Source organism: Macrobrachium rosenbergii, chromosome 55 (assembly GCF_040412425.1).
Source record: "Macrobrachium rosenbergii isolate ZJJX-2024 chromosome 55, ASM4041242v1, whole genome shotgun sequence".
NCBI classification, from domain to species: domain Eukaryota; kingdom Metazoa; phylum Arthropoda; class Malacostraca; order Decapoda; family Palaemonidae; genus Macrobrachium; species Macrobrachium rosenbergii.
The window spans coordinates 76,545,814-76,572,886 of NC_089795.1; the positions used below are offsets into that span (position 1 = coordinate 76,545,814).

At 42.4% G+C, this 27,073-nt stretch overlaps 1 protein-coding gene, 1 long non-coding RNA gene and 1 pseudogene across 3 annotated transcripts in view; 1 reads left to right on the forward strand and 2 right to left on the reverse strand.

The window, feature by feature from the left end:
- Positions 1-8,079: 8,079 nt before the first annotated feature.
- LOC136835463 (uncharacterized) lies at positions 8,080-13,240 on the reverse strand. The gene is made up of 2 exons (XR_010852169.1): positions 10,268-13,240; positions 8,080-8,568 (listed from the first exon to the last, which is right to left on the reverse strand). It is a non-coding gene; the product is annotated as an uncharacterized lncRNA (long non-coding RNA).
- On the forward strand, positions 11,303-11,420 carry LOC136835979 (5S ribosomal RNA; annotated as a pseudogene).
- Positions 13,241-20,587: 7,347 nt separating the features above from the next.
- The window catches only part of LOC136835461 (uncharacterized), a 486,122-nt gene continuing 479,636 nt past the window's right edge, over positions 20,588-27,073 (reverse strand). For both annotated transcript variants that reach the window (XM_067099020.1, XM_067099018.1), the window contains one exon: positions 20,588-20,666. The gene's annotated coding sequence lies outside the window, so the exon portion shown is untranslated. The remainder of the gene's footprint in view (positions 20,667-27,073) is intronic.

Consider the following 27,073-nt stretch of genomic DNA (forward strand, 5'->3'; position numbering starts at 1 on the left):
TAACAACTTGCTGCAACTGCTTAGGGATACAGTCATATTTACATAGGATCATTACTAGGCTTGGGTATATGAAATTAATTTTCATTGGCTTATGACAGAATATGTTAGTGATTAGCCAGAGAAGTTGGATCAGGAGGAATAAAAAAATCACAATACGTATAGCTTGGGTGCTGTGATCATTACTTAGGGTTGACAGTGTACATGAAATTGGTGTTTGTTCCTAATGAAATGCAAACCACAGCACATGTAGGAGTATCCTTCCACGAGCACAAAAAGGTCATTGAAAACTTGGTAACAAGGTCTTCATTGATGGAGATGGGGAAGGAGGGGGTTGCGAAGGGAAATGTCTCTTGCTCACTTTATTTTCTGGCTGCCGTAGTCTATGGATGTGCTGTGCTATTTTTCTTTCCATATTTGGTTGAGAGCTTTGATGAGTAATTGCTCATTTGGTCTTTGTGTTTGTTCCTTTCTTCTGTTGTTTGCTCTGCTTTTTTTTGTTTTTTGTATGGGTGTGACATCCTTGTGGAAGGTTTATGTTGTCCAGAGTGACTAACCCTCATACCTTCTGTGCTGCCTGAAGGGGAAATTCTATTCTCCCTGCTCTGCTTGTTCTGTTTGAGATTTACTCCAGTGGGTTAGGTTTGGGAAGGGGAGGAAGAAGAGAGGTAAGAGGGGCTCACCAGCTTTATGGGGGAGAGGGGGTACACCCCAAATCTGAGTTCCTTTCCTCTATCTTCCATTTGTATTCCACCTCCTGTGATTGCTCTCCTTTCTCGATGGGGAGCAGGGGTGCAAGATCATCAGGTGGTGATCATCCTAACTCGGGCAGAGTTGGCACCAACTCATTTAGTCTTTATGCTGTGAGCATTTGGGCTCAGACCAGGACGAGTCTGCGCATCTTGGTAGTTCTGTTCAGCCTGATTGGATAATCAGGGAAGGGCAGTTGTCAGAGACAACCCCTCCCCTTGTAATTTCAAGGAGGCGCACAGAGAAGGGGAGGTTTGTGCACTCTGCTCACTCTAAGGATAGGGTTCATTCTGGTGATGGAGCGTCACACTCTTGACCTTCTTTGGGAGGCCACAAGGCAGGAACCTGCACCTTTTCCTCACTGCACATGCACAGACTATGGAGTGCAGTCTTTAAGCACTCTTGCTCCAGGAAGAATGATTGCCTTTGATCTCCTCTGCCTCTCATGTGCAGGTGGTAGGGGAATGCGTTGGGGGGGTGCAAGAGTCCATTCTTCCCCTCTAGCCAACAAAGCAGAGATCTGGCTTGACCTTTTCTTTGAAGGCCGAGTTGGAGCAGCACTTTAGGAAGATTATTTCTGTCATTCATTAATGAAATAACCTCAGGGAGGCAACCTCAGCTTCACACCTGCTGACCATCTTGTCTGCTGTGCTTGCTCTCAGAAATGCTACAGAGATGCAGCTCTCATTCAGGTTGCCATGGTCTGGTACTTCATGATGCTTTGGAGGTGAATCTGCTGGTTAGGGAGATTAAGCAAATATCTTGCCCTGCCACTTTCACGGCAGAGGAGATACTACATTGGCACTGGACTCATAAGTATGCCAGTTGATGAATGACCTGCTTAAAAGGCTTTGTCCAGAGAGTTGGATTTTTTCTGCTGCAGAGGCTACTGCTTTGGAGACAGTATCCATGACATCTCTCCAGACCATCTTGCAGCTCAACCTTTAGTGGAACACACTGACACACTTTGCTGTGTCAAGGGTTTTGTCTCACAGCAAGAAGGCATGTTTTGTAGGTTGCTGGTGTCAGCAGGTAGGATCCTTACCTTCCTGGCTCATCAGAATACAAACTAGTTGTTGAAGTTGGTTCTTCAAAAAAAAAAAAAAAGACATGGTTTGCCTCTATTCTCTAAGCAAGGGTCACATGAGAGTAGCCATTTGCTACGGATTAATGTTAAGCTCATTGCTACTCTTCCCTAAGATGTTGTTGAGTGCAGAATCTTGGAGTCCTGAGATTCCCTGATCACCTGTACTGCTTTCAAACCTTCTGGTTCTCAAGCATCTTCAGCTAAACCTGTGAGTTTAACAAAGCCCTCCACATCTGGGTGTACGAAAAAGCCTGCTCTTCAGGAACTTAGACACGTAGTCCAGCCTTCTTCCTCTGCAAAGGGCAAGGAATCTTCCCAGCCCTTTCATTCTTCTCCCTCAGGTGGTGCCAAAAAAGAAGGAAAGGGACAAAGGGTGGGGGTCAGGGAGGATGGTGATCCTTCTCTGCTGTCTAGAGTAGGGGGTTACATGTCCTGCCATTGGGCTATATGGCAGGAGCAGGGCCTTGGGTAAGTAGCTGTCCTTCAGGATGCTTTTCATCCTCCCCTCTCGGATACACCAAACACATTCCATTTCTTCCCTCCAAATTCATGGATGTCTCTGGCTCTGTTGGCAGAGGTGAAGATGATAAAGAAGGGCACCATAGCAGTTGTGGAATGCCAGTCTCCAGGCTTTAACAGTTAAAGTTTTCTTAGTGGAGAAGATGAATGGAAGTTGGAGATCAGTGATTAACCTCTCCCCCCAGAAAAAATTTGTGTTACAGGCTTGGTTCAAGATTGGGAGAGCACAGACTGTGTTGAAATCCATCAGAGAGGGAGACCTCATGCTCAATAGATCTGAAGGATGCTTACTTTCAAGTGTCCATTCATCAGAGCTCTCCAAAGTACCTACACTTTGTTTACTACAGAACCATCTAATTTACCAGTTCAAGGTGTGAAACCTGGTGTTTACCTTGGTGTTAGTTTGAGCCTACTCAAAGGGTATTTGTTTGCTGTGGTACCTGGACCAATTATTATTCGTGGCATCCTTGGAGGTATGGCTCCTTCAGGACAAGAGATTGTCTTCTCACCTTTTGTTACAAGTTTGGGACTGGAATCAGTTTGGACGAACCTGGTCTCATTCCCAACCAGCAGGCAAAGTACCTGTGCATGGTTATAGATTTGGCTGCAGGAAGACCCTATGCAGTAGAGGTTGAGTGAGCAAGCTTTGGGAGGTAGTGGAGCAGTTCTTATCCTAGCAAGAACAAGCAGCTTCACTTTGGCAGGTGGTCCTTGGTCATCTATTGTTTCTAGAGAAGCTTGTACCTAAAAGGTAGAGTCACTTATGGTCACTTCAGAGGCAACTGAAGCAGTTCTGGAGTGCGGGTCCTCCTCCCCTACTTGTTCCTTTAAATTGGGAGGTAAAGGAGGACTTTGCGTGGTGGACAGATAACAGCGAACTCCCAGTCTCCAGAGATGCTTCTGTTTTCAGATGCATCTAGGGAGGATATCAAGATCAGCTGTCTCTATTGTGTCAGTCACACATTTCCAGGTATCATCAGGTTATTCACTCCATGCACCCTTATGATTGGAGCTTATTCACCCCTTGCAAGGGAGAGGCTTCTCTTGCGGGGCTAGAAAGATGTTTTGTGGCGTGGGTTTATCCCTCATTTATTGGAAGAACTTTGATTTTTCTGGTAATGAGGGCAGGTGCAGACTATACCTTTGCCTCACTCTCCCTGAGGGATGCTGTCTCCTTGTGACCTTTGTTAGCTCTTAACAGTCTCGCTAGTAACGTATGCACCCGAGCTCTGTTTTGGACCAGAACAGTATCTCATCCGAGTACTGGAAGCCTAGTGTGAATCAGGTGGTGTTTGTGGAATGACTGGGTTCCCTTCCATCCTTTCCCCTCTGAGCAGTAGCTAGGCTGAAGTACTCACTGGAGTTGGACAAGATACAGGTGAGTACACTTTGGGCATCCTGTCCTAGTTCTTATGACTGGGAAGTGTTGCTCTTATGCTCTCTCCTTCAACAAGGGGGAGAAGGGGCATGGTATGTTAAGAGTTTAGTCCTCAACCCATTACTTGGTAATAGCAAAACTAAACTACCTTCTGATATGAAGTCTTGTACAGGAGATGTCATGGTTTTCCAAAATTTTTCTTTACATGAATACCTTCTCAGATCACACAAATACCCTCTCCAACTGCAGGGTATTTGGGGACTGGGTTGTAATATTCTGGCCAACAATTTTGACTGGTAGGAGGCTACAGGGGTCATTGACATCACCCTGCTACCAAGGCAACTGGGAACATGGCAATTCTGTGGTGGCTTTTAGCTCCAGTCAGTTGTGGGGACTGACCTTTCTCTTAATGCATAATTCTCCTGTATAAAAGGCTCTGGTTTGTATTTCCATAAGAACAAATAAAAAATTTGTTTAGTAATTTGCATTTTATCTAGGTATAATAACCAGAACCTTTATGCTATACCTTAAACCCACCTCAACCACCCCACTTAGTCTCTCTTTGCAGCATAAGGAAACAGTAAGTGTGATGGTTGGTGAGTGAGGGATGCTCCCAACAAACCCTTCATCTCCAATTAATTCCTTTGTTACCAAGTCTACAATAACCAATTCCACCTCACACTGAAGGATACTCCTATACTGTATATATAATAGGTTCTGTTTATATACCAATTTTAGGATTTATAATTTTGGCAAGACAAATTTTATTTCTTGTTTGATGATAAATTTTTATTTTGTTCCTACACGTATACAAACCTTAGCTCCTTACATATAGAATTCACTTTCAGCTCAAGCTGGAACCGGCCGTTTAACTTAAAACAAGGTGGTTATTGGTAGTTAGCTACCTACGGTAGGGGAGGAAGCCCTGCCATCCAGTCTATACGCATTCACTTTACCTTTCGGCCACAGTCTGAGACAGATGTGTCTCTTCTGCTGCCTGCCATTCAACTTAATTCTTCATAATTCTTATCGTTTTTTAGTATAACTGTTGTTTTCAGATATTTTGCTTATTTGGAAATATTGCAACCATACAACATGTTCTACTCTGTTTTTATTTTTGCTTTTTCTTGCTGCGCTACACAGATATGCTGTGTAGTTTTTTATAAAATCGTTTTAGCCTGCATGAGCCTTACTCTTTGATACTCTAACTTGTTTTGCTATTTGATATAATGTGAATCCAACTCTTGTCTTAGCCTTGGTGTGTATTCTTTTATTCTGTTACATATATCTTTTATACTATTTCGTATCCAAGGAGAGATGGACTGCCTTCTTGCCTCCAACCTTTTCTATTTTTAGACTCCTTCTCAACCTTGTTTTATCAAACATCCCTACTTGTTCTATATCACTTCTCTGTTTGTTCTGAGTGTTTTCTCTCTGAAACAAGCAGGGTTTTTATTTCAACTACACAATTACTTGGAAAGTCATAATGTTTAGTCTTTCAGTTGTTGCAGAATTTGAGACAGAGGTGGGTTCTCTTGCTACAGTGCAATAGTGCTGTAATCCGTCGTATAAGAGCTGCTGGTTGCCCTCGGGCATGGAATCCCCTCTCCCTTGGCACGAAGAGGAAGCAGAGGTTGATGCTGCAGGTCCCTTAGACATTTTACCGGTTCCAGCAAGTTGTTTCCAGTACAATAAGTCTCAGGGAGGACAGCTATTCTTGATGAAGTTTTTCATCGCTGCCTTCGCTGTGTTGCAACTCTCATCTTCTTCCTTGTCCTTCAAGAGATGATGGGTAGGCCATGGCTGTGAAGGAGGATACTCAGTAGCTGTAAGCAAGACAACACACCATTGAAGGGACAGCCCTTGGCCGCACTTGGACGGCTGTGACCATTCGTCTTGTACAGAATCCTTCACAGCCAAGCAATCTGCCCGTCGACTTCGGTGTGTGTGTGTGTGTGTGTGTGTGTGTGTGTGAGAGTGTGTGTGTGTGTGCTGTGTGTGTGTGTGGCTGTTGCAGTGTGCTGTAGCTTCTAGAGCTACTCAACCCCTCCTGCATTCGACGTTGGTTGTGCAGTAGAAGTCGAGCCTTCACCTTCTTCTTTTGCTGTAGGCCACAGCTGTCTTCCCCGGGCGTACCTCCTCGACCGTGTGTCTCCCACCCAGATCGTCTACATCCCCTTCCTTCTGTTGTCCTTCAGGGCACAGCCGAGCATTTCTTCAGCACTAGAACCTGAGTTCCTAGCATACTTGTGCTTACTCTGCAAGTTAACTTTCATCACCAGTTCCTGGTTGCCCTTTTCATTGATGTCGCTCCAGTTTCCGGATGTCTAAGCCAAAGATACTCTCTCCAAGGAAGGAAGCATAAGCAGTCGTGCAAATGTTGCACGCCCGTGTCTTTGCTTCATGTTGTACGGCCGAGGAGGAAGAGAGGGGGGCCTGGGTAGGCAGAAGTAAGCTGTGCCATGCTACAAATATTGCATGACCAAGAAATAACTCTCCTTGGTTGTTTTCGTTGACGTCATCTCCTCCTTGTGCTCTTCCCTGTCTATGGACATATACTTGGAGCCTCTTCTACCTAGAATGAGTGAGTGTCAAGTATTAAATGCTTCTTCATCCCTGAACATTCCCATTCAGGAACGTTGCCACAGCATGGCACGTCTGGGGCCAGGTCCCCAACCATGCTCATGTGGAGGTTTGGAGGAGAACAGGATGGCTGGCTCTCCCAAGAGTTTTTTCCCCACGTTCACGTGGAAGGTTTTGTAGTGGATGGATTGCTCTTCGTCCATGGGACGTCTCTAACAGCTCCCCCATTCATGTTGTGAACAGGATCATCAACATGTTCATGGCTCTGCGAGGCGGCGCCCCTGCCCTACATTCACATGGAGAGTCCCCTTGCGAAAAATGATCGCTCTTCCAAGAGCATTTCTATCTCCACGGTCGGGTGAGGGCATCTATGGCACATCCGTGGATGTCTGGGCCACAGCACCCGCCCATGTTCATGTGAAATTGGGGCACATCTGTGCAATACACCCCGCTCAAGTTCATGAGAAATCGGGGCATGTTTGTGCAGTGCCCCCTGCTCACGTTTGTGATACTGTATCAATCTTACTGGAGTGGTCAATGTCCGTTTCCAGTAATGACTATATTCGTGTGAACGGGATCGTTCTCCCAGACCTTTATGGCGATTATTGCATGAGTGGACAGGGACTTCAACATTTTACAGGTAGGATAGGAATACAGTAAACCCCCCATATTCGCTGGGGATGCATACTGCACCCTCCTGTGAATAGCTAAAGTCTGTGAATACTTAAAATCCCTCTAAAAACACTTAGAACTGCCTATTTTGATAGTTTAAACAAAAGAAAAACCCTCTAAAAATCTTATACCTGAGTATTTTAATAGTTTTATCACAAAAAGTGCATTTAGTCATGAAAATTATATGAAAATACAGTAATCAGTGAATATTTCTCAGTGAAAAATAAACGAATAGGCAAATTTTCCGCGAATAATGGATAGATATGTTCCACAGAGAAATCCGCGAATACATGAGTCTGCGACTCGTGAGAACGTGAATACGGGGGTTCACTGTAGTTAGTGAATATTTCTCAGTGAAAAACACCGCGAATGGGTGAATTTTCTGCGAATAATGTGTATATATGTTCCATAGAAAAATCCGTGAATAGGCAAGTCCGCAAATCGTGGGAACACAAATACAGAAGGGTTACCGTTGTTGTTCCTACTCAACTTGCACTCAAATATCTTCTGGAGCTGGGGTGGTTCCAGTTTCCAGCAGTGCAGGCTTCTTCGCATCCTGGACGGCCATGCCTCTGACAGGCCATGGCCATGCATCTTGAACCTTTTGTTATACTGACTTCCACGACCAGACTCTAGGCCATGGTATGTTCCACAGAGAAATCCGCGACCTGGGGGTCTCCTAAGGGCCATAGGTCCGCAGATTGGGCCCTCCCCCTTAAGAACGTGCAGTCGTGGTGTCTTCTGTAAGTACTCATAAGATAAGATTGAGTCAGTGGCTGCGGAGAGGACGGACTGGTGGACCTAAGGAAGATGACATAGCATCTGAGGGACAGCCCGGCCATGCTCGCATGATTGGGACCGTTCCCTTATGAGAAATGACCCCCAGCTGCATTCACGCAGCCGGGACCGCTTCTGTCACAGAGGTGTCGTCTCCTCTTTCCACAGATCGTCCACCGCCTTCCTCTCCTGTTGAGTCTTTGGATCGGCTCAAAAGTATACTATGCCTTCCTCTCTGTTTCCCTCAACCTCTCTTGATGATTCAGTTGTAACGTCGATTAGAGTCGGAAGTTATCGTGTCAAGCGTTTGAGACTCGTCAGTACCAATCCATTTATGGGGTGAAGTTATTGTGTCAAGTGTTTGAGACTTGTCAGTGATTCATTTATGGGGTACACATGAACCAAGAGTGTGCCAGGTAGAGACATCGATGAAGTTCTTCGTTCCCTTTGAGACCACAGAAGCAATTGAAGGTGTCCCTTTCAAACCCCTTCCCTTCCCAAAAGAGGAAATAGAGAGAGAAGATGCTAAGACAGTTTTCCTCCCAACTTGGTGGGGGAGTGCCCATAGCCTTAAGCATCTTGTTACAGTGGCTGACACCTGGGTAGCAGATGTCATTCGGTAGGATATCATTTTCCCCTTGAGTTCCTACCACTTCTCATCAACCATCCGGTCCAGCTCACTGAAGAATCTTCCCCTGAATGGATGCACAGTGGAAATCGTTACAGTCCTGTTCTCGATTTCTTCAGCCGTCCCTCTCTCGTAGAGAAAGTGACAAGTAATTGGAATAGATCTTTTTTTCCTGACCTGTTTCAACAGACTCGGTTCAAGACAAACGACAGACCTTTATGGCGATTATTGCATGAGTGGACAGGGACTTCAACATTTTACAGGTAGGATAGGAATACAGTAAACCCCCCATATTCGCTGGGGATGCATACTGCACCCTCCTGTGAATAGCTAAAGTCTGTGAATACTTAAAATCCCTCTAAAAACACTTAGAACTGCCTATTTTGATAGTTTAAACAAAAGAAAAACCCTCTAAAAATCTTATACCTGAGTATTTTAATAGTTTTATCACAAAAAGTGCATTTAGTCATGAAAATTATATGAAAATACAGTAATCAGTGAATATTTCTCAGTGAAAAATAAATGAATAGGCAAATTTTCCATGAATAATGGATAGATATGTTCCACAGAGAAAGTCATGAATACATGAGTCTGCGACTCGTGAGAACGATGAATCTGACGGGGTTCACTGTAGTTGGTGAATATTTCTCCAGTGAAAAACACATGCGAATGGGTGAATTTTCTGAGAATAATGTGTATATATGTTCCATAGAAAAATCCGTGAATAGGCAAGTCCGCAAATCGTGGGAACACAAATACAGAAGGGTTACCGTTGTTGTTCCTACTCAACTTTGGCACTCAAATATCTTCTGGAGCTGGGGTGGTTCCAGTTTCAACAGTGCAGGCTTCTTCGCATCCGGACGGCCATGCCTCTGACAGGCCCCATGGCCATGCATCTTCGGGCCTTTTGTTAATACTGACTTCCACGACCAGACTCTAGGCCATGGTATGTTCCACAGAGAAATCCGCGACCTGGGGGTCTCCTAAGGGCCATAGGTCCGCAGATTGGGCCCTCCCCCTTAAGAACGTGCAGTCGTGGTGTCTTCTGTAAGTACTCATAAGATAAGATTGAGTCAGTGGCTGCGGAGAGGACGGACTGGTGGACCTAAGGAAGATGACATAGCATCTGAGGGACAGCCCGGCCATGCTCGCATGATTGGGACCGTTCCCTTATGAGAAATGACCCCCAGCTGCATTCACGCAGCCGGGACCGCTTCTGTCACAGAGGTGTCGTCTCCTCTTTCCACAGATCGTCCACCGCCTTCCTCTCCTGTTGAGTCTTTGGATCGGCTCAAAAAAAAAAGAGTATACTATGCCTTCTCTCTGTTTTCAACCTCTCTTGATGATTCAGTTATGCGTCGATTAGAGTCGGAAGTTATCGTGTCCAAGCGTTTGAGACGTCAGTACCAATCCATTTATGGGGTGAAGTTATTGTGTCAAGTGTTTGAGACTTGTCAGTGATTCATTTATAGAATTTTCCACATGAACCAAGAGTGTGCCCAGGTAGAGACATCGATGAAGTTCTTCGTTCCTTCTGGACCACAGAAGCAATTGAAGGTGTCCTTTCAAACCCCTTCCCTTCCCAAAAGAGGAAATAGGGAGAGAAGATGCTAAGACAGTTTTCCTCCCAACTTGGTGGGGGAGTGCCCATAGCCTTAAGCATCTTGTTACAGTGGCTGACACCTGGGTAGCAGATGTCCTTGGTGGGATATCATTTTCCCTTGAGTTCCACCGCTATAAATCAACCATCCGGTCCAGCTCGCAAGAAGAATCTTCCCTGAATGGATGCAGTGGAAATCGTTACAGTCCTGTTCTCGTTTCTTCAGCGTCCCCTCTAGAGTGAAAGTAAGGGTAGAATAGATCTTTTTTTCCTGACCTGTTTCAACAGACTCGGTTCAAGACAAACGACACACTCTGTACTTGATTCCTTCGTTGGGTTTGAGGGACGAATATTTCCAAATACTCACCTGTCAATCCTACCGTAATTTCCTCCACTTCATTCCCGGGGAGACTTCTTACCCCTTCAGAGCAGACAGCTCCATGTCTATCTCTGTTGTGAGCTTCCGACCTCTCCCCAGTTTTCACGTGACTTCTCACATTGGCTTCGGCCAGGGTATGTCTCCTGATGTACTGTATATCGATGATCTGTTGGTCCTGGCAAGTTCTAATGTCCAGCGTCTCTAGGACAGGACCAACCTCTCGGATTTGGTCTCAGCCTGAGGGCAACCAGTTCGGCAGTTGCAAGCCATTCTTGGTCACTTGTTGTCACCGGGGAGGCTGGTTCTTCATGGGTGGCTTCTTCATTCCCTTCAATGCAGATTGAAGGAGTCCTGGTCTTCGACAAGTGACTCACCGTTCCTTCCCTTCCTCTCTCAGAGAAAGAGAGACAGGGCTTCGCTTGATGGTTAGATGACAGAAATCCTTTGTGCCTCAAGGCATCGACCTGAACTATCGACCTGAATGGCAGTCACCTGCACTTCATTAGGTTAGGTTGGGTACCTAACCCATCCTAACCTGCACTTCAATATCCTGGAACTTCTCAGCTCTTCAAAAGCCTCAGGACCTGAGGATAGGTGCTTATGGTGTTGATAAACAATGGTACCGTGGTAGTCCCATAGTCAACAAGAAAGGGGGCTAATGTCCTTTTCATCTCCTCAATTTGACTATGCAGGTGTACGGGTGGACAGTAGCACACTCAGCACAGCGGTCAACCAGACACATTCCAGGCAAGATGAACGTAATGACAGACAGTATCGGTCACTTGGGTTGGTGTTAGGGACAACTGGTCTTGGCACCTCGGCATTCCGAAAGGATCGTTCGACCTTGGAAGAAGGCCGAGTTAGACCTTCAATCTCATCACATCGAAATTGTTATTCTTTGGCTCTGTTGTTCTGAACCGTGGGCTTAAACAGCCAACTGACATACCACGTTGATAGCACTGCTTCTCGTTTTATCAGCAAGTTAAGCAACATGGGGTCTGGTCAGTACTGGGATGGGTGACCGCCTGAGAGTCCCATATGCTGTTGGCATCTGTGAAACGACTTTTGCATCCATGGTACAAGACTTGAGGCTTACGCCTTCCCACCCTTCTGTCTGATTCAGCAGGTTTTCAATAGGGTATGATCATTCCAAAACTAAGGACCCTTGATGGCTACCAAGTGACCATAAGCCTGTGTTACCACTTAAAAGGACTTTACCTTCAAGCCTGAGTGCTGACAATTCGTTGTTAGTTCCGGCTTGGCCAAGAAGTGATGTCCAAGAACACCATTTCTTTTGACTTCTTGCAATGATCAAATGGGCGTACTCCACAGCTGATGTGGTGGACAAAAGTACATTTTTGGGGAGATTTCACAAGGTGGGCTTTTTAGTCTGCCCCTCACATTCAAGAAGAGCCTGTCAGACAGGTAATAGGGATGTGAATGTGGTCACAACAGAACAGACAACATTCACCTCCTTTTACCTTCGGGATGTTGCCCATAGATCCTTGGACACTTTTTCCTTGGGTTCTGTAGTGACTGCTCAGAAGTAATGTAGCTCACCCAGCTCCCCTTGAGGGACAGGTGGCATCTCGCCTAAGGTGTATGGCTGCAAAAAGGTGTGGGACTGTCCTCCCTTTCTCTTTTATACCCTTCCTCACTCAGTGGGCAGGGGGGCTGCAAGTTGTCACTTGCTGGACGGGCTTATAAGTAGGTGGTCTAGATGATTGAGTATCCTATCTATACTCTAGCTCAATTTGGATTAGTAGATGCAAGTCCTACCCTCTCTGTAGCAAGGGGAGAGAGGGACTGACAGTGAACAAACCAACTGGTTATCTTCAGCTTTATTGTCCCTGATCTATGGGTTCATCCAAGCCTTTTTCAAATCAATGATGCTACATTCCATTAATTCGAAAGGCCCAGAAGTCTGGCAGATGAACATCATACATGTTCAACAGATCAGAGGCATGGGTCTCTGCTCTTACATGACCAGGAAGAGGTGCCCCAGGTGAGGCAAACTACCAGTCAGTTCAGAGATTTGCTCAGAGTCCTCCCACCAAGAAGTAAGTCTCTCATATGTAAAGACCAAAGGTTTGTATATGTGTAGGAACAAATGACAAATTTTTAAAAGTAATTTGTATTTTTCCTAACATATAAACCTGGTCTTTACATTAATGGCCCACCTCTAGCCACCCCTCATTCTGCTACCTGGGCCAAAAGGTAAAGTGAATGCATATCAACTCGATAGCGGGGCTTCCTCCCCTACCGTAGGTAGCTGACTGCTACCTGGGCCAAAAGGTAAAGTGAATGCATACCAACTGGATAGCGGGGCTTCCTCCCCTACCGTAGGTAGCTGACTACCAATAACCACCTTATTTTAGGCTAAATGGCCACTTCCGGCTCGCACTGAAAGCAAATCCCATATGTAAAGACTGCGGGTTTGTATGTTAGGAAAAATACATATTACTTTAAAAATTTTTCATTTTGCAATTCAAGCAATTCCATTTTACACAAATGATGAACCAGCCTATTTCAGACCCCCCATAAAGTATTTATAATCAATTGCTGTCAAGAATGTGATATGGCCCATAAATCTTGTGACAATTTTTCTAATTATGAAACAATTTTTTCATCTGCTACTTAAATTGTCAAAGAAGTTCTCCTGATCTGATGATCTCTTGGAGTAAATTATCCGAGTCATTTTTATTTATACAGCAACTAAATTCAAAATATTTTATGTGGAGAGAATATTACCTGCTTCTTGATTGCAATCAGTGGAAAATGTCTTTTTAACAAAGGCTGTGTGGTTTACTGGAAGATCTGTGTATGACCTTAAACAGTAGAGGCATGTATATTAATAAAGTAATCCCTTATCTCTTGTTTTGATTTTCCACCTTTGTAGGCTACCATTTCATTCAGTATGTTTATTCATATTCATTTACATATTGGAAGTGAATGGTGTTCTATAAATTATTATTCCAGTTAAAAATAATTTTTGAAGGGCTATATGCATAATTCTTGTAAAGTTAGCAAATAAACCAAAATGTTGCATATTTGGTACACTAAATGAAGAACATTATGCTGCTGAAGAACTTGCTAGGCTATTAATTAGGGTAAACTTGACAATTCCTCCATTCTGGAAGCAGTCCTAATGATAATGTTGAAAGGCTTATGTGCACCCATCAATTATTTTAACTATGAAAACATAAGGAAGGCTAAAATGCATTTGCTGGAGTTTTGGAGGGAGTACCCTCCTTTGACACTACCTCATGTACACAGCTTTCTAAGTCTAAGGAGGTATGCATAGGAAGGTAAGTGATCAACACATTCTCCTTTAGTGGCAAAAGTGTGTGTCCCGCGCTCTCCCCAAGTGAGAACCCCATGCATGTGTGTCCTTTGCCACCATCTACCCAAACTACATCTGGTGGCAACAAGGGAGGATGAAGTCCACTGAATACTTACGCAAGATGTGATCTCTTTGTATTCAGGGAAGCCCATTCTTTGCCTTGTTTCTGAACCACTTAGCCACTACTAGTCAGTAAGATCTCTTGTCTATTGTTGTTGCACCTGCTAAGGCAATCAACCCTGCTGAACCTCTGGTCTGGTAGTGGTTGTCCTACCCATGGAAGATGCCCGAGTGGCATCAACCACAGCTGGTGCTCCATCGATGTCCATTCTCCACACCTCAATTGGTTCTCCTGCACCATAAAAGGAGAGAAGACATGTCAGGAGCAAGGTGACGAGGCGCAGGCACATACTAACTCTTCCACTTTCTCCTCATCCTCATCTGCTCTCATTTCCTCTTGCAAGAAGTAGTAGTCCAAGAAGTCCTATCATAAGTACTGCCATGCTTCAATTGAGTGCCTCCCCCCATGCAGGGTTGGCTTCAGTGTTCCTCGTCTGTGAGTGGGATGCCTACCATATAGGGAAGTAGGGAAGTTAACACGATTCCTGAACATGCTTGGTACAGGGATTCCTGTGATGTCTTGGACAGCAGGACTCTGACTCCTGTGTTTCTACTGAAATACATTACTTAGAGTCAGTTCTAACAATGCTTGGCAAGTGCATGATCTGACTGTACACTTGGAAATGGTTTAGGTGCTACAGATCACCTTTATATGAAACCTTAGGGTATCTTAATGGTTTTCGTGCACATGAATTTTCACCACCTCAGCTGGTTCCTGGTTCACCCTGGACCCTGAAGGTGAGTGTGGCAAAAATAATTTTCATAGGAAAAGTTGCAGGATAATGACTATGGCCAAACCCCGTTCTGTTCACAGATCATCCTTGGTTAGCGGCTCGTCAGTCAGTACCAGCAGAACTGATTGTGCATCACATTTCCATGAGAAATCATCAGGGCAGGCTGGTGTGTCATCCTGCCTCTTGGGAGATGATCACTCATGCTTTTGGGAATCAGATAAGATCTTAGGGTCCAGTTCTATTAGAGCCCCACCAGGCAAAGTTAGAACAACATTTTCAAGAGACTCGGAACTTTTATGAGCATTGATCTAGCACATTCATCTAGGTGAGGTGACAGTGGCACCCAATTTGAAACCAGATCTCATCAATTAAGCTCACCCTTGTGTGTGCTCCCAAAGCAAGACCATTGTTCAGGCTGCCGTGGTCTTGGCTAGCTTGTGGTGTTTCAGAGTGTGAACAGTCTGATCTCCAGTTCATAAGATTCTCTGCTGTCTAGCATACAGAGGAAGAGCCTTCCCCAGCCACTAACACGCCAGAAGAAATTCTGTTTCCTCACCATATTGCAGGGGTGCGCAAAAATGGCCCGAGTGGTAGGGCTATAACCCAAACAGACTTTTTCTTGAAACCAAGAAAATTGCTGCCTACTGGCAAGTAACTGATCGCTATGCATGGAAAACGGCCATATTTACACAAGTGATATTAATTCCTCCATATCTGGACTGACAAATGATCTCCCCTGGAGAGACTCCACCAGGAAGGTACAACTTCTAGCCAATGGAGTCAGTTGCCATGGCCTCCTTCCAGGCAGCATCATGGCTCAACCCCTGGGTGAACATATGTGCTAAGTTCACTGCCACAAATATCTCATTGAATAAGAAGGCTTAGTTTACAAGGTAAGATACTGACTTTCTCTTCACATCAGAGCACAAACCTTTGGGCTGACTTTGCCATGAGAAGCTGGGACATCATGTCTTCCCTCTTCTTGACACAGGTTTTAATTGAGATTAGAGTCATTCATTATGGAAATGTCAGGTACACTAAAGCCTCTTACTCTTTCCAATGGGTAAGGTAGAGGTGGCAGTGGAGAAGAGACAAAGACAATAAGGATTCTCTGAGCCATGGTGTGGTCTCCCTCAAACTCTACAGTGGGACGAAGGCCACCGCAGCCAAGACTTACAGGGAAGCCATGCTTTTTGTGTCAGACACAGAAGGCTTCTTCGTTCAGAGAGAGCAAGGAACCTTCCTGGCCCTTTTGTCCTTCCCCACGTTAAACAAATCATTTATAACTAACTAACCCACCAGCCTTGGCTAGGAAGACACTCTGGATTCAAGCTGGAGAAAGAATGGCCTGTGTTGGACTCCATCAGAGGGTGGCTTCACACTTCGGTGGATATGAAGGACATGTACTGTAATTTCGGGTGCCCTTCCATGACTTCCAGAGAATACCTCCACTTTGTCTGCAATGGGATGGTTTACCAGTTCAGTTCTGTGCTTCAGACTGGCAACAGTCCCCTGAGGTTTGCATACAGGTGCTCACCTTGGTGCCACCTTGGGTCCATCTGCAGGTTATGCATAAGCTTGCTGTGTTATGTGGATGAATACCTAGTTCTGGTGTCCTTGGAGGTGCAGTTGCTCCAGAACAGAGATACCCTTCTCTCATTTTGCAACAATCTGGGGATTGTGGTTAATGGCGAGAAGTGAGATCTCATACGTAAGCAGTAGGCAAAGTACTTAGGCTTGGTTATAGACACAGCTGCAGCAAAACTTTTTCTTTCGAGGCTAACGTCAGCAGGCTTAAGGAGGTTTCAGCAGAGTTCCTGACATAAGAGGAACCAGCTCATTCTTGGCAGGTAATCGTAAGTCATGTGCACAGACAACTCCACCTATATTTTTAGTGGCAACTGAAGTGACACCAGTCGGCCTCAAGCGCTCCCCCTTCCCAGTTTATGCCCTAGAGTGGGAGGTCAGAGAGGATCTTGCTTGGTGGCTAGGTGTCAGGAAGCTCCTTGTGGTAGTTCTCTTGAGCTGTCCATCTCTAGAGATGTTTCTGTTGATGGAAGCCTCAAAAGAGGGTTGGGGCACACACCTTAGCAGGATGTATATTTCATGTGTGTGGTCAGAGAACGAACCTCTTCTGTACATTATTGTTTTGAAAATGAGAGCAGCGCTGTTAACATTGTGAGCATTCTTTGAGCATGTGATGGGTAACTTTATATAGTGTTGATGAGCAACATGCCTGTAGTGGTATATGTCAACAAACAGTGGGGGCTGTTGCTCTTCACCACTCACTTGGCAGAGAATTGCACAAGTGGGCAGTCTGCCATGTTGCACAACTGTCAGTCAGGTACAAACCAGTATAGGATTGTTGGCAGGCCAGCTCAGCTGCCAGGGGCAGGTAGTAGAGACAGACTGGTCCTTACACCCATGGGTGGCAGAAATGCTTTGCCAGATTCTTGGTGTGCTTTGAAAGGTGCTTTCTAACATTCCTGGGACAATCTGGATGTGCACACTTCTTCATTTAATCTGCTCTGCTGAGTAACTAACAGACTGCTGATGACTGAGGCTCAATGACCCTACAGCCCTATGTTTGGCCCCCAAGCAGTTTTTCCTGATGTGCTGGCTCTCTTTGTCAAAGTGCCCAAAAGATTCCCATTTGGGAGAATCTCCTTTCCTTTGTCAGCCACATGTGCAGAGATATCATTACGCGGTACAAACCTTCAACCTACATGCTTGGATGTCCAGCATCTACTGTGAGGGGAAAGGCTTTTCTTGCAGAACTGCAAAGATGTCAGAGTAACTATGAAGATCCTCGTCTAATGTTTACAGGGAGGGTGGGCCATCTTGTGACTGTCAGAGAGGGGTGGCGGGGGAATTTCTCCAGTCAACTTTTATTCATCAAACTGCAGACTTTCTCACTGAGACAAGCTCCTCTCACTCTCAAGAGGTCAAGGCTTACAGCTCTGACTTAAGCTAGGTTTTCAGACTGGAGGGCATGGATCTTTCAGCTTTGGTGGAGTTATCCATGCTCTCAAGGAGCTTTAAGTCGTCTTGTACTCCTTGGGATCTTTGGCCTCCAAAATGGGACATGATTTGTCCTCTGTTGTCTAACTCTGGTGACATATGAGAGCTCTTGATGGAGGCCTTGGGCCAAGCTCTCACACTCAAGACTGTCTTCCCACTAGCCTTAGCCTTGACAAACCATATTAGGGAGTTAAATGGCCTTTCTAATCTTGCCCATCACTCAGAGGGTAGGGAATCTTGTTCATTCCTGAGTTTGTGGCATGAACTCAAACCCTGTCAGTTTCTGATGACAGAGAAGAGAGCTTCTTGGTTCCCTCTCTCAGGAACTTGTTGGTGATTTGGCCGAGTTGCTTTCATGCCCAGTGTGAGCCACAACAAACTACCTTAAAAGGACCTAACCTCTTACTCCAGTGTCGGCACCTCTTGTTAGTACTGTACTGGCAAGTAGGTGGTTTCCATGAACATCCTTTCTTTTTTGGTGTTGTACGGAAATCAAATAAGCTTACGACTCCTCTGGTAAAGTAGGCAGTTGCACAGGCAATGAAAGCATGTGTCTGGAGGTGTCAGACCACCATTACTTCATTCTACGTAAGGGGTGTCCCCAGCAAATCGTGGATTCCTTCTACTTGGGACCTGTTGTGTCTGCTCCGAGGTTGTGAAGTCACTCAAGCTCCTCTTAGTATCCTAACTAAGGTACTTCATGGGATTAAGACTGGGTTAGAATTGCTGACTGACTGGTTTGTCTATCTTTTCCTTTGTTAGGCAGCAGCTGGATCAGGTGTAGAAGTGGGTAAGCTACACAATTGAGCACCCAGTCTTAAAGCCTTGGTTTATCGATGTGACACACTCCACTGTATAATACTCAGAATGTGACATTCTTGGATAGAGACTGAACTTGGGATTCAGTTGAGAGACAACCTTCTACTTGAGGAGTGAGTCTCCATAAAATCATGGTTTGTATCCCTTTAGGAGCAAATAAATTTATTAAATGTATTTTTTCTTAATATACAAACAAGAGCTTATTATCTTAAGTCCACCTCAACCAATTCCTTGTCCCTAATGCTAAATGAAAGGTGCTTTGTGATGGAATTGAGTGTGGGTTTCACCCAATCACCTGCCAGTTACTAAGTTCCCATGACTGATTCTGGCTCATGCTGAAGCATACTCATACAAAAAAAAAAGGCTCTAGAAAAATACAAATATAAGTCTTTACTTTTTCCATTGTACTGTAGTTTTAATAATATGACTGTTCTTGTACTGTTGAACTCGATACTGTGCAAATTACAGATAAAGCCAGAAATAAAGATTTTGTTAAACTTGCAACTTTAGAAATATATCAATAAACAGTAACACCCCAATAAAATAAAATACAGTACTACACATCAGAATCAGTATGAAACCTTGCTGTTGGTGAAGTATGAAGAATATCTAAGTTAAACATATCTGTACTTGTCACTTACTAGAATAGGTGTACATAATGTTGGTAAAAATGCATACAAGCACGTTTTTTAATTAAAAATGAAGAGATGCAAAATGTAAAGTGAACACGAAGACCCTACATTTTCCATTAGTTAAAACTACCCAAGTACTGCATTCTTATTTTATAATAGTTCATGAACAACAAAAGAAAATATATTTTTAATATCAATGGCAAATTGGGCTGAAGCTCAGTTTTTCATGTAACAACTGTCAGGAAAGGGTACATTAATTAGTACTATTTGTATAATTAGCTTAATAAATATGTATAATTGGTAAGAAACTTGACTACAACAACCGCATGTATCTCTTTTTTCAAACCAAAGATGTGTTATGATGAATAAGCATTATGAATGCTAGTCAAGCAATTGGCTGCTATAGTGAGACTGCTGTCACCCGAAGAAACCCCAGTTTGGCTAAATGGATAAACTCTTCATTGCTTTATCTGACTGAAGCTGAATCTTATCATTTAGAGGTCTTATACTGATAAGTGTATTTACATTTTTTTCACTTTTTCATTCCAATGAAATTATTGTTCGCAACATCAGATCTATCCTTTACAATATAAGATGTTAAACTGAGTTCTTTCCAGTCTTCTTAAATGACCTAATAATTATAATTCAGTCTTATACACTTTCTGATGGAGTTCCCTTCTGATCTAGTTCTTCACTCATGCCATATTTTCAGGACTTTACTACAGGTCTTCATCCCCTACTTTCACAACTGCTACTTATCTGACTAGCTACACTTCATTATCCCCTAAATTCCTAACATTTTGCCATTAGGTGGTGAGGGGTATTAGAGAGAACAACCACTTTTAATGGACTCACTACTTTTTCCCAAGTAGTGTTTCTGAACTGGATTAGCTAGGCTTTCTTACCTCTTACAAGCTCCTTTTTCTGCACTTTACCGTATCAGGATTGATCTTTAGATAATCTCATCTTCAAGTTGGTCACACTTGCTTGACCCATGGAAATTTGATGAATAGTCTGAAGACCCAGTCCCTGTATGCAAAGAAAGCATCCCAACAGTGAAAGTTATACATATGTGAGAGTTCAAGCATCAGACAACAGCAAATACAGTACAGTATCTAGTTTTGAAAAGATATCTACTATGTTGTCTGATCTTCATCCTTTTTTTGTTAATTCAGTTGCAATGTTAACTAAATTACTATATTAAATTCTTAATGAACAGTAAATTTTTACTGAAAATTTTTTTTAATTTAGCATGAAAGGCAAACATTTGCTTTACAACTGGCATTTTTAACCCTGTTCAGTGGGTTGATTAAAATACTAATAAGAGCAGTAATAATAACCTACAAAGTTTTGAATATGATCCTGGTCACTCTTGGAACATGAAAGAGGGCAAGGTTGGACAGCATGTCTCCCAATCCATAGAATTTGAGTAGCTGACATGGTCATGCTAGGTGAAAATCTAGTTTCAAGCTCTGCTTTTGGTGCTGGGTTTGATCTCAACCGACTAACAACCTTCAAGGCACTACAAGTTATATTACATATATTAAAGTACATGCCTAAGATCAGCCTGTATGAGAGGGGGTCATTCATCCTTCTTGTGTAGGATCACGTTAGGCATTGGAAATACCTGGAAAAACAATAAAATAATTAGTCTAGCGACAAGTATACAAAGCCCTACAACTCTGATGACCTTTGCTTAGAAATTAAGTGTTTTCACTGCTCCTGAAAGAAATCAACAATAACAGCACCTCATACATTAAACTATAAAGTTGGCAAAAAGAAAAATTCAGACAAGACCAAACTTCAACTATTTTTATTTCAGAACTATTTTTATTTCATTTTTGGAGCAAAAAACTAGTCAAGGTTCCTATTGCTGTACTGTACTTTATAGAAACACATAAAACATTCTACTGGGGTAGAACAAAAATGGTTCGCTATTCAAATACCCATAGGCATTGCTATGAATAGTGGGAAATTTTGTTTAAATTTTTATTTTTGACTTATCCAACTATAAAATTTTTAAAGTGCTGCCACTCCTATGAGAGATGTTTCAAATCAATCTGGTTAAGCTAACCTAATTGTAATAAAACCTCACAATGAAGATGAGCTAACTGATAAAAACATAATACTAGACTCAGTTTAATATTATGAAAGAGTAAATTTTAAAGAATACATCCCTAGGAAGAATAAGAAAATTTCGTTTGATGCAGCAAAAAATAAGTTTCAGTGGACAAAGTTTCCCTCTAGAGGTCAAATTTCCAGGCCAAAACAGGTTAGCCCTTATATGTATGAGCTGTAGTAGATGTGGCCCTAATCATGAAATAATTGGAAGTAAACCAGAAAGAAATAGGTAATTAAACATCCAACAAGACAAAAAAGCTACTGTAATACTGACAGGAAAACCCCTACGTGAAATCCAAGTTTATACAAAAGTCAAAATAAAGGACTTCAGTCATAAAAACAACTACAAAATTCATGTATAAAGGAAAAGACCTAAATAAACTATCAAGTTCAAAAAGACACAAGAATCCAGACTCAGAATCTCAGTGCTTATAACTCAAATACCAAACCCATAATTGGGGGAAAAAAAACCTTCCAAACAAGCCCCATGGAACCGACCATAACCCTGAATGTGGATTCTACAATGTTTTATTAAGGAACTAGGTGCACTAGTCGAAGTACTGTACATGAACAGTCTACTTACAATATTATTACTGACTTAATAGTCACAAAATGTCACATTCTTAATTTCAGAATTCTGCAATACTACTGTTCCTGGCAACAGACAGAATCATTTGTAATATATACAGTACATCTAATCAGACTAATAATGGTGCATCTGATTTACAAAATTACAATAATTTTACTGCCATAACCAGTATTATTGCAGAGTGGGTGGTTCATTGCATACAACACCCTAGGGGATTTGACCTATGAAACTACAGAATTTGGTAAGTAAACAGAACTCAGATAACATTTGCGTTGCTGAAATGAAGATGATATAAATACATTTGTCAAAACACCCATGATGCAATGTCATCAACTGACATCACCCTATGGTCCTTGCCTATAATAAAAAGATATGTGGCATGTTGTGGATGATTATGTTCCAACAATTGTTAACCAAAGATATATATTTACCTTACTGCAAATCCTAATATATCATTCCATAACATGTGAAAACTAGTTCATTACCAAGGGTCTAGATAATCCAAAAACTACTCATTCTTGGATAAACTTGGCAAACCCTCTCAAATCAAGGGAAATACACAGTCATCTAAGTAAGGTTCAACAGTGAACAAGGCATATCATAACCTCCTGCGTACTATAGTAAATTTCTGCAATTCTATATGCATCAACCCTCTAAATTTATATTTATGTACACAAAAGCATTCAAGTATTTCAAGATAATATAATTTGTTTAACTTCCTTCCTTCCCCGAACATCTTTTTTAGCTACACTTTACAATATCTAACGGGGTTTTTCTGGGGGTTTTAAACAAGAGACTTATTTTATTAAATATTGTGTGGCATTTGACTGTATCTAATGTTCTTTCACACAATGTGAGTACCTACCTTGTCAAGCATCCACAGATGGTTGATGTCTTCCTGTTCCTGGGGATCCTCTGTAACAATGACTTGGCATGAGACCAATGAACTAGGCACGTTCATGTCTCTCATGTTTGGGTGGGGAAAGAGTCCTGTACTTTTAAGTGGGGAGAGGTCTACAAATTGCCACTTCTGCAGGAGTGTGGTTCCTTTCATTCTATGCTTTGCTAGCCCAGGTAGGTGATAGCAATTGACACCTTTACAGGGAAGTCTAGACTGGGTTTTGGTCCATTTTTACTGTCAGTGCATGACTGTAAAAACCTATCTGTTAGGAAATTATGTAAAAAATTATAAGACCACAATAAATCTGCAGAGTGAGAGAGAATACTATAAGCCAAGCTCCAATCCTCCTATGTGAGGTCAGTATAGTCTATGTGAAATAGAACTTCCTGAATTCCTTATAATTGCAATGGTGGTGACAAAGGCTGAGTAATTATTGGTGACAAAGGTTGAGTAACTGCCTATCTCCATTGGCAGTTACTTAAATTTTGCCACCACCATTACAATTACAAGGAATTCAGAAAGTCCTATTTCACATACAATAAACTGACCTCCCAGGACAACATAGCTGCAGAATCTTTCTTTGACTTGGCAGCTGAAAGAATGAGACAATCATCATCAGCTGCCTATCCCCCGAGAACCTGACAGGATCTACCAGAAACAGCAGACATGCCACCCCGTGGCAGAACAATTAAGAGGGGTCTACAGTTCGTGTACCAGACCCTAGAGATGAGCAGCACCATTAGTACCCAAAGCAGCAATCACTCCACATGGTACCAGCATGTCACATTCTACTTATGGAGCTTGACTTGGCCAACCAGCTGAAATGAGTAGAATGGAGTACCAACACCCTCCATTTAACTACAACTCTAGAACCAGCAAAACATTGCCCAAGACTGCCACAAACTCCAGCTGCGTGAGACCACTAACCACTCCCCCCCTCTCAATAGTGCTCTTCGCAAAGGGGTTCATAGCAGGGAAATGTGACCATTTATGCTATCACGGATTTAAGAAAGGCTTTACAATAGAAGTTAGGAGCTTTTCTTCCAGTATCTCCACATTGGTCACCTAATGTAAGCATGTGAAAACTGAAGTGACCACAAAGGTTAGTTTCACACTTTCCCCCTGCTACACAACCTCCTGATGTCTTCAAGCACCAAAACCATCATTTGCTCAGGCCCTAATGGGTGCAATGGAGCAGAGTGGTGATACCAAAGAGAAGCCATAAAAAAAGCAGTTGGACAGCCGCCCAATGACTTATAAATTACCTATAAACTTGTGCCTTGCTGTCTTACCAGCAGCCACACTATCAAGGTACCCCAGTGTACAGTTGAGACCTGTGCGTTGTTAGATGGCAGGTTACAAAAGTTGTTCATGTACCCATGACACATGAGACACTTTAGACTACACCCACACTTCAGGTATACTCCAGTTTTATGGGCAGAGAAGCATTGTTCAACTCCACCTTCCATCAAAGTTTCAGGATTAGAATTTCCCATAATCCAAATCATTATAGGCTTTTCATCATAAAAATGCTTTGACAAAAGAAAATTAAAATTTCTACTTTAAAGGACAAGGCCTGACTACAATTTGTTTGGTCAGCAGCTAAGGTGCTAGGCTTCCAGGTATTTGATGTCTAACATCAGCAAGGCACTAGGACATTGGCTTTTAGCTGCCATCCTCCAAGCCCCCCAAAACTTGTTGCTGCACAATGATCTGAGGGGAAGCCAATATTGTAAGAGTTAGGAGCTCCAATATAAGAAGGAGTGGGCAATAAAACACCTTGTGAGTGACTCTAAGGCATAGGCACAAAGGTAGGTGCAAGTACTTTACACATGTAGGAAAATATTCATGAAGACATGCAGGTCTCCCATGGTAGCTGAGACCACACCAAGAGAAATTGCAATCAATTGCGCAAATGTGGCCAGTTTCCATGCATAGTGATCAATTCCTTGCCATTAGCTGCATTTTTCTCAGTTTGAAGGAAAAGTCCGTTTGATGCCCAAAAAACACCCTACCATTTGGGCAATGTTTGGGCACCCCAACAATATGGCTGAATTGCAATCAATTGTGCAAATGTGGCCATTTTCAATCCATCATGATCAATTGCTTGCCATCAAGCTGCATTTTTCTCAGTTTGAAGGAAAAGTCTGTTTGACCCCCCCAAAAACACCCAAGGCCATTAGGGCCATTTTTGGGCACCCCTGCAATATGGCCGAATGAAATCAGTTGTGGAAATGTGGCCATTTTCCATGCATAGTGATCAATTGCTTGCCATTAGGTTGCATTTTTCTCAGTTTCAAGGAAAAAATGTTTGGCCCCCAAAAAACACCCAAGGCCATTCAGGCCATTTTTATGAATCCCTGCAAAGTGGCCGAATTGCAATCAGTTGTGCAAATGAGGCCATTTTCCATGCATGGAGATCAATTGCTTGCCATTAGGCTGCATTTTTCTCAGATTGAGGGAAACGTCCGTTTGGGGAGTAGCCTTAACTTTTGGGCCATTTTTGGGCACCCCTGCAATATGGAGGAATTAATATCACTTGTGTAAATATGGCCGTTTTCCATGCATAGCGATCAGTTACTTGCCAGTAGGCAGCAATTTTCTTGGTTTCAAGAAAAAGTCCATTTGGGTTATAGCCCTACCACTCGGGCCATTTTTGGGCACCCCAGCAATATGGTGAATTGCAGTTAATTGTGCAAATGTGGCCATTTTCCATGCATAGTGATCAATTGCTTGCCATTAGGGTGAACTTTTCTCAGTTTGAGGGAAAAGTCCGTTTGACCCCCAGAAACACCCAAGCCTGTTCGGGCCGTTTTTGGGCACCACTGCAATATGGCCGAATTGCAACCAATTTTGGAAATATGGCCATTTTCCATGCGCAGTGATTAATTGCTTGCCATTAGGCTGCATTTTTCTCAGTCTGAAGGAAAAGTCCGTTTGACCCACCAAAAAACACAAGGCTATAGCCTGACCATTCGGGATATTTTTGGGCACCCCTGCAATATGGCCGAATTGCAATCAATTGTGCAAATGTGGCCATTTTCCATGTATAGTGATCAGTTCCTTGCAGTTAGGCTGCATTGTTCTCAGTCTGAAGGAAAAGTCCGTTTGACCCCCAAAAAACACCCAAGGCTTTTCGGGTCATCATTGGGCATCCCTGCAATATGGCTGAATTGCAGTTGATTGTGCAAATACGGCCATTTTCTAAACATATTGATCAATTGCTTCCCATTAAGCTGCATTTTTATGTGTTTGAAAGAAAATTCCATTTTACGTCCAAAAAACACAGAAGGCTATAATAGACTTACCATTTGGGCCATTTTTGGACACCCCTGCAAAATGGCCGAATTGTAACTAATTGTGTAAAGGTGGCCATTTTCCATGCATAGTGATCAATGGCGGCATATACTCACTTGTCGGTTGGTGATTTTCATACGGGCTCGGCATATATATATATATATATATATATATATATATATATATATATATATATATATATATATATACTACAGATATATATCGAAACTCACAAATCTTGCAATTCGCATCTTATTTAAATGCAAACTCGCAGCAAAGTGGAGACGCAAAGCGAAATGACAACCGAATGCTTCTCTCTGAATATTACGCAAATTTTTCTTTTAGGTTGTTTACCTAATTTCCCAACAGAATCTTGTTTTGTTTTCATTTTATGTGAGACAGCAAGTGAAAAGAGTAACTTTAGATGATCTTTTGTGGCAAAACCTTTTTGCCAGTTACATTCGGGATTTTGGTAAGCTTTAACTCCAAGCATAGATAAATTATGTTCTCTCCAACTATTTACTTGTATTTTGAATGAAGAATCTTTTGTCTAACCTTTTTGTATGTATGCGAGTATCCTTAAAATGGGATTTCTTTGCTCTTCCCTCGAAAATACGTGCAGTGAAAAATCATATTGTTAAAGAGACTCTCCTTATGATTACACCAGTATGTGAACTGCTTTAAAGAATTAAAATTATGAATGAAGGTATTTAATGATCTGTCTTAGTGTCGAAATTAACCCTCCTCTTCTCTTCTCATATATATATATATATATATATATATATATATATATACACAGGTATATATATATATATATATATATATATATATATATATATATATATATATATATATGTGTGTGTGTGTGTGTGTGTGTTTATATATACAGGTATATATACATATACATACATTATATATATATATATATATATATATATATATATATAGTATAGATGTATACATCATATATACGCTATAGTCTATTATAAAATATAAATATACAACAAAATACATTATAGATATAATATAAGTTTTGTATAAAAAGCGTCAGATGCAGAACAACGTAAGTAAAAGATGACATCGACTTTAAGAAGGTATACATACCAGAACTGTTCATTTTGTTAAT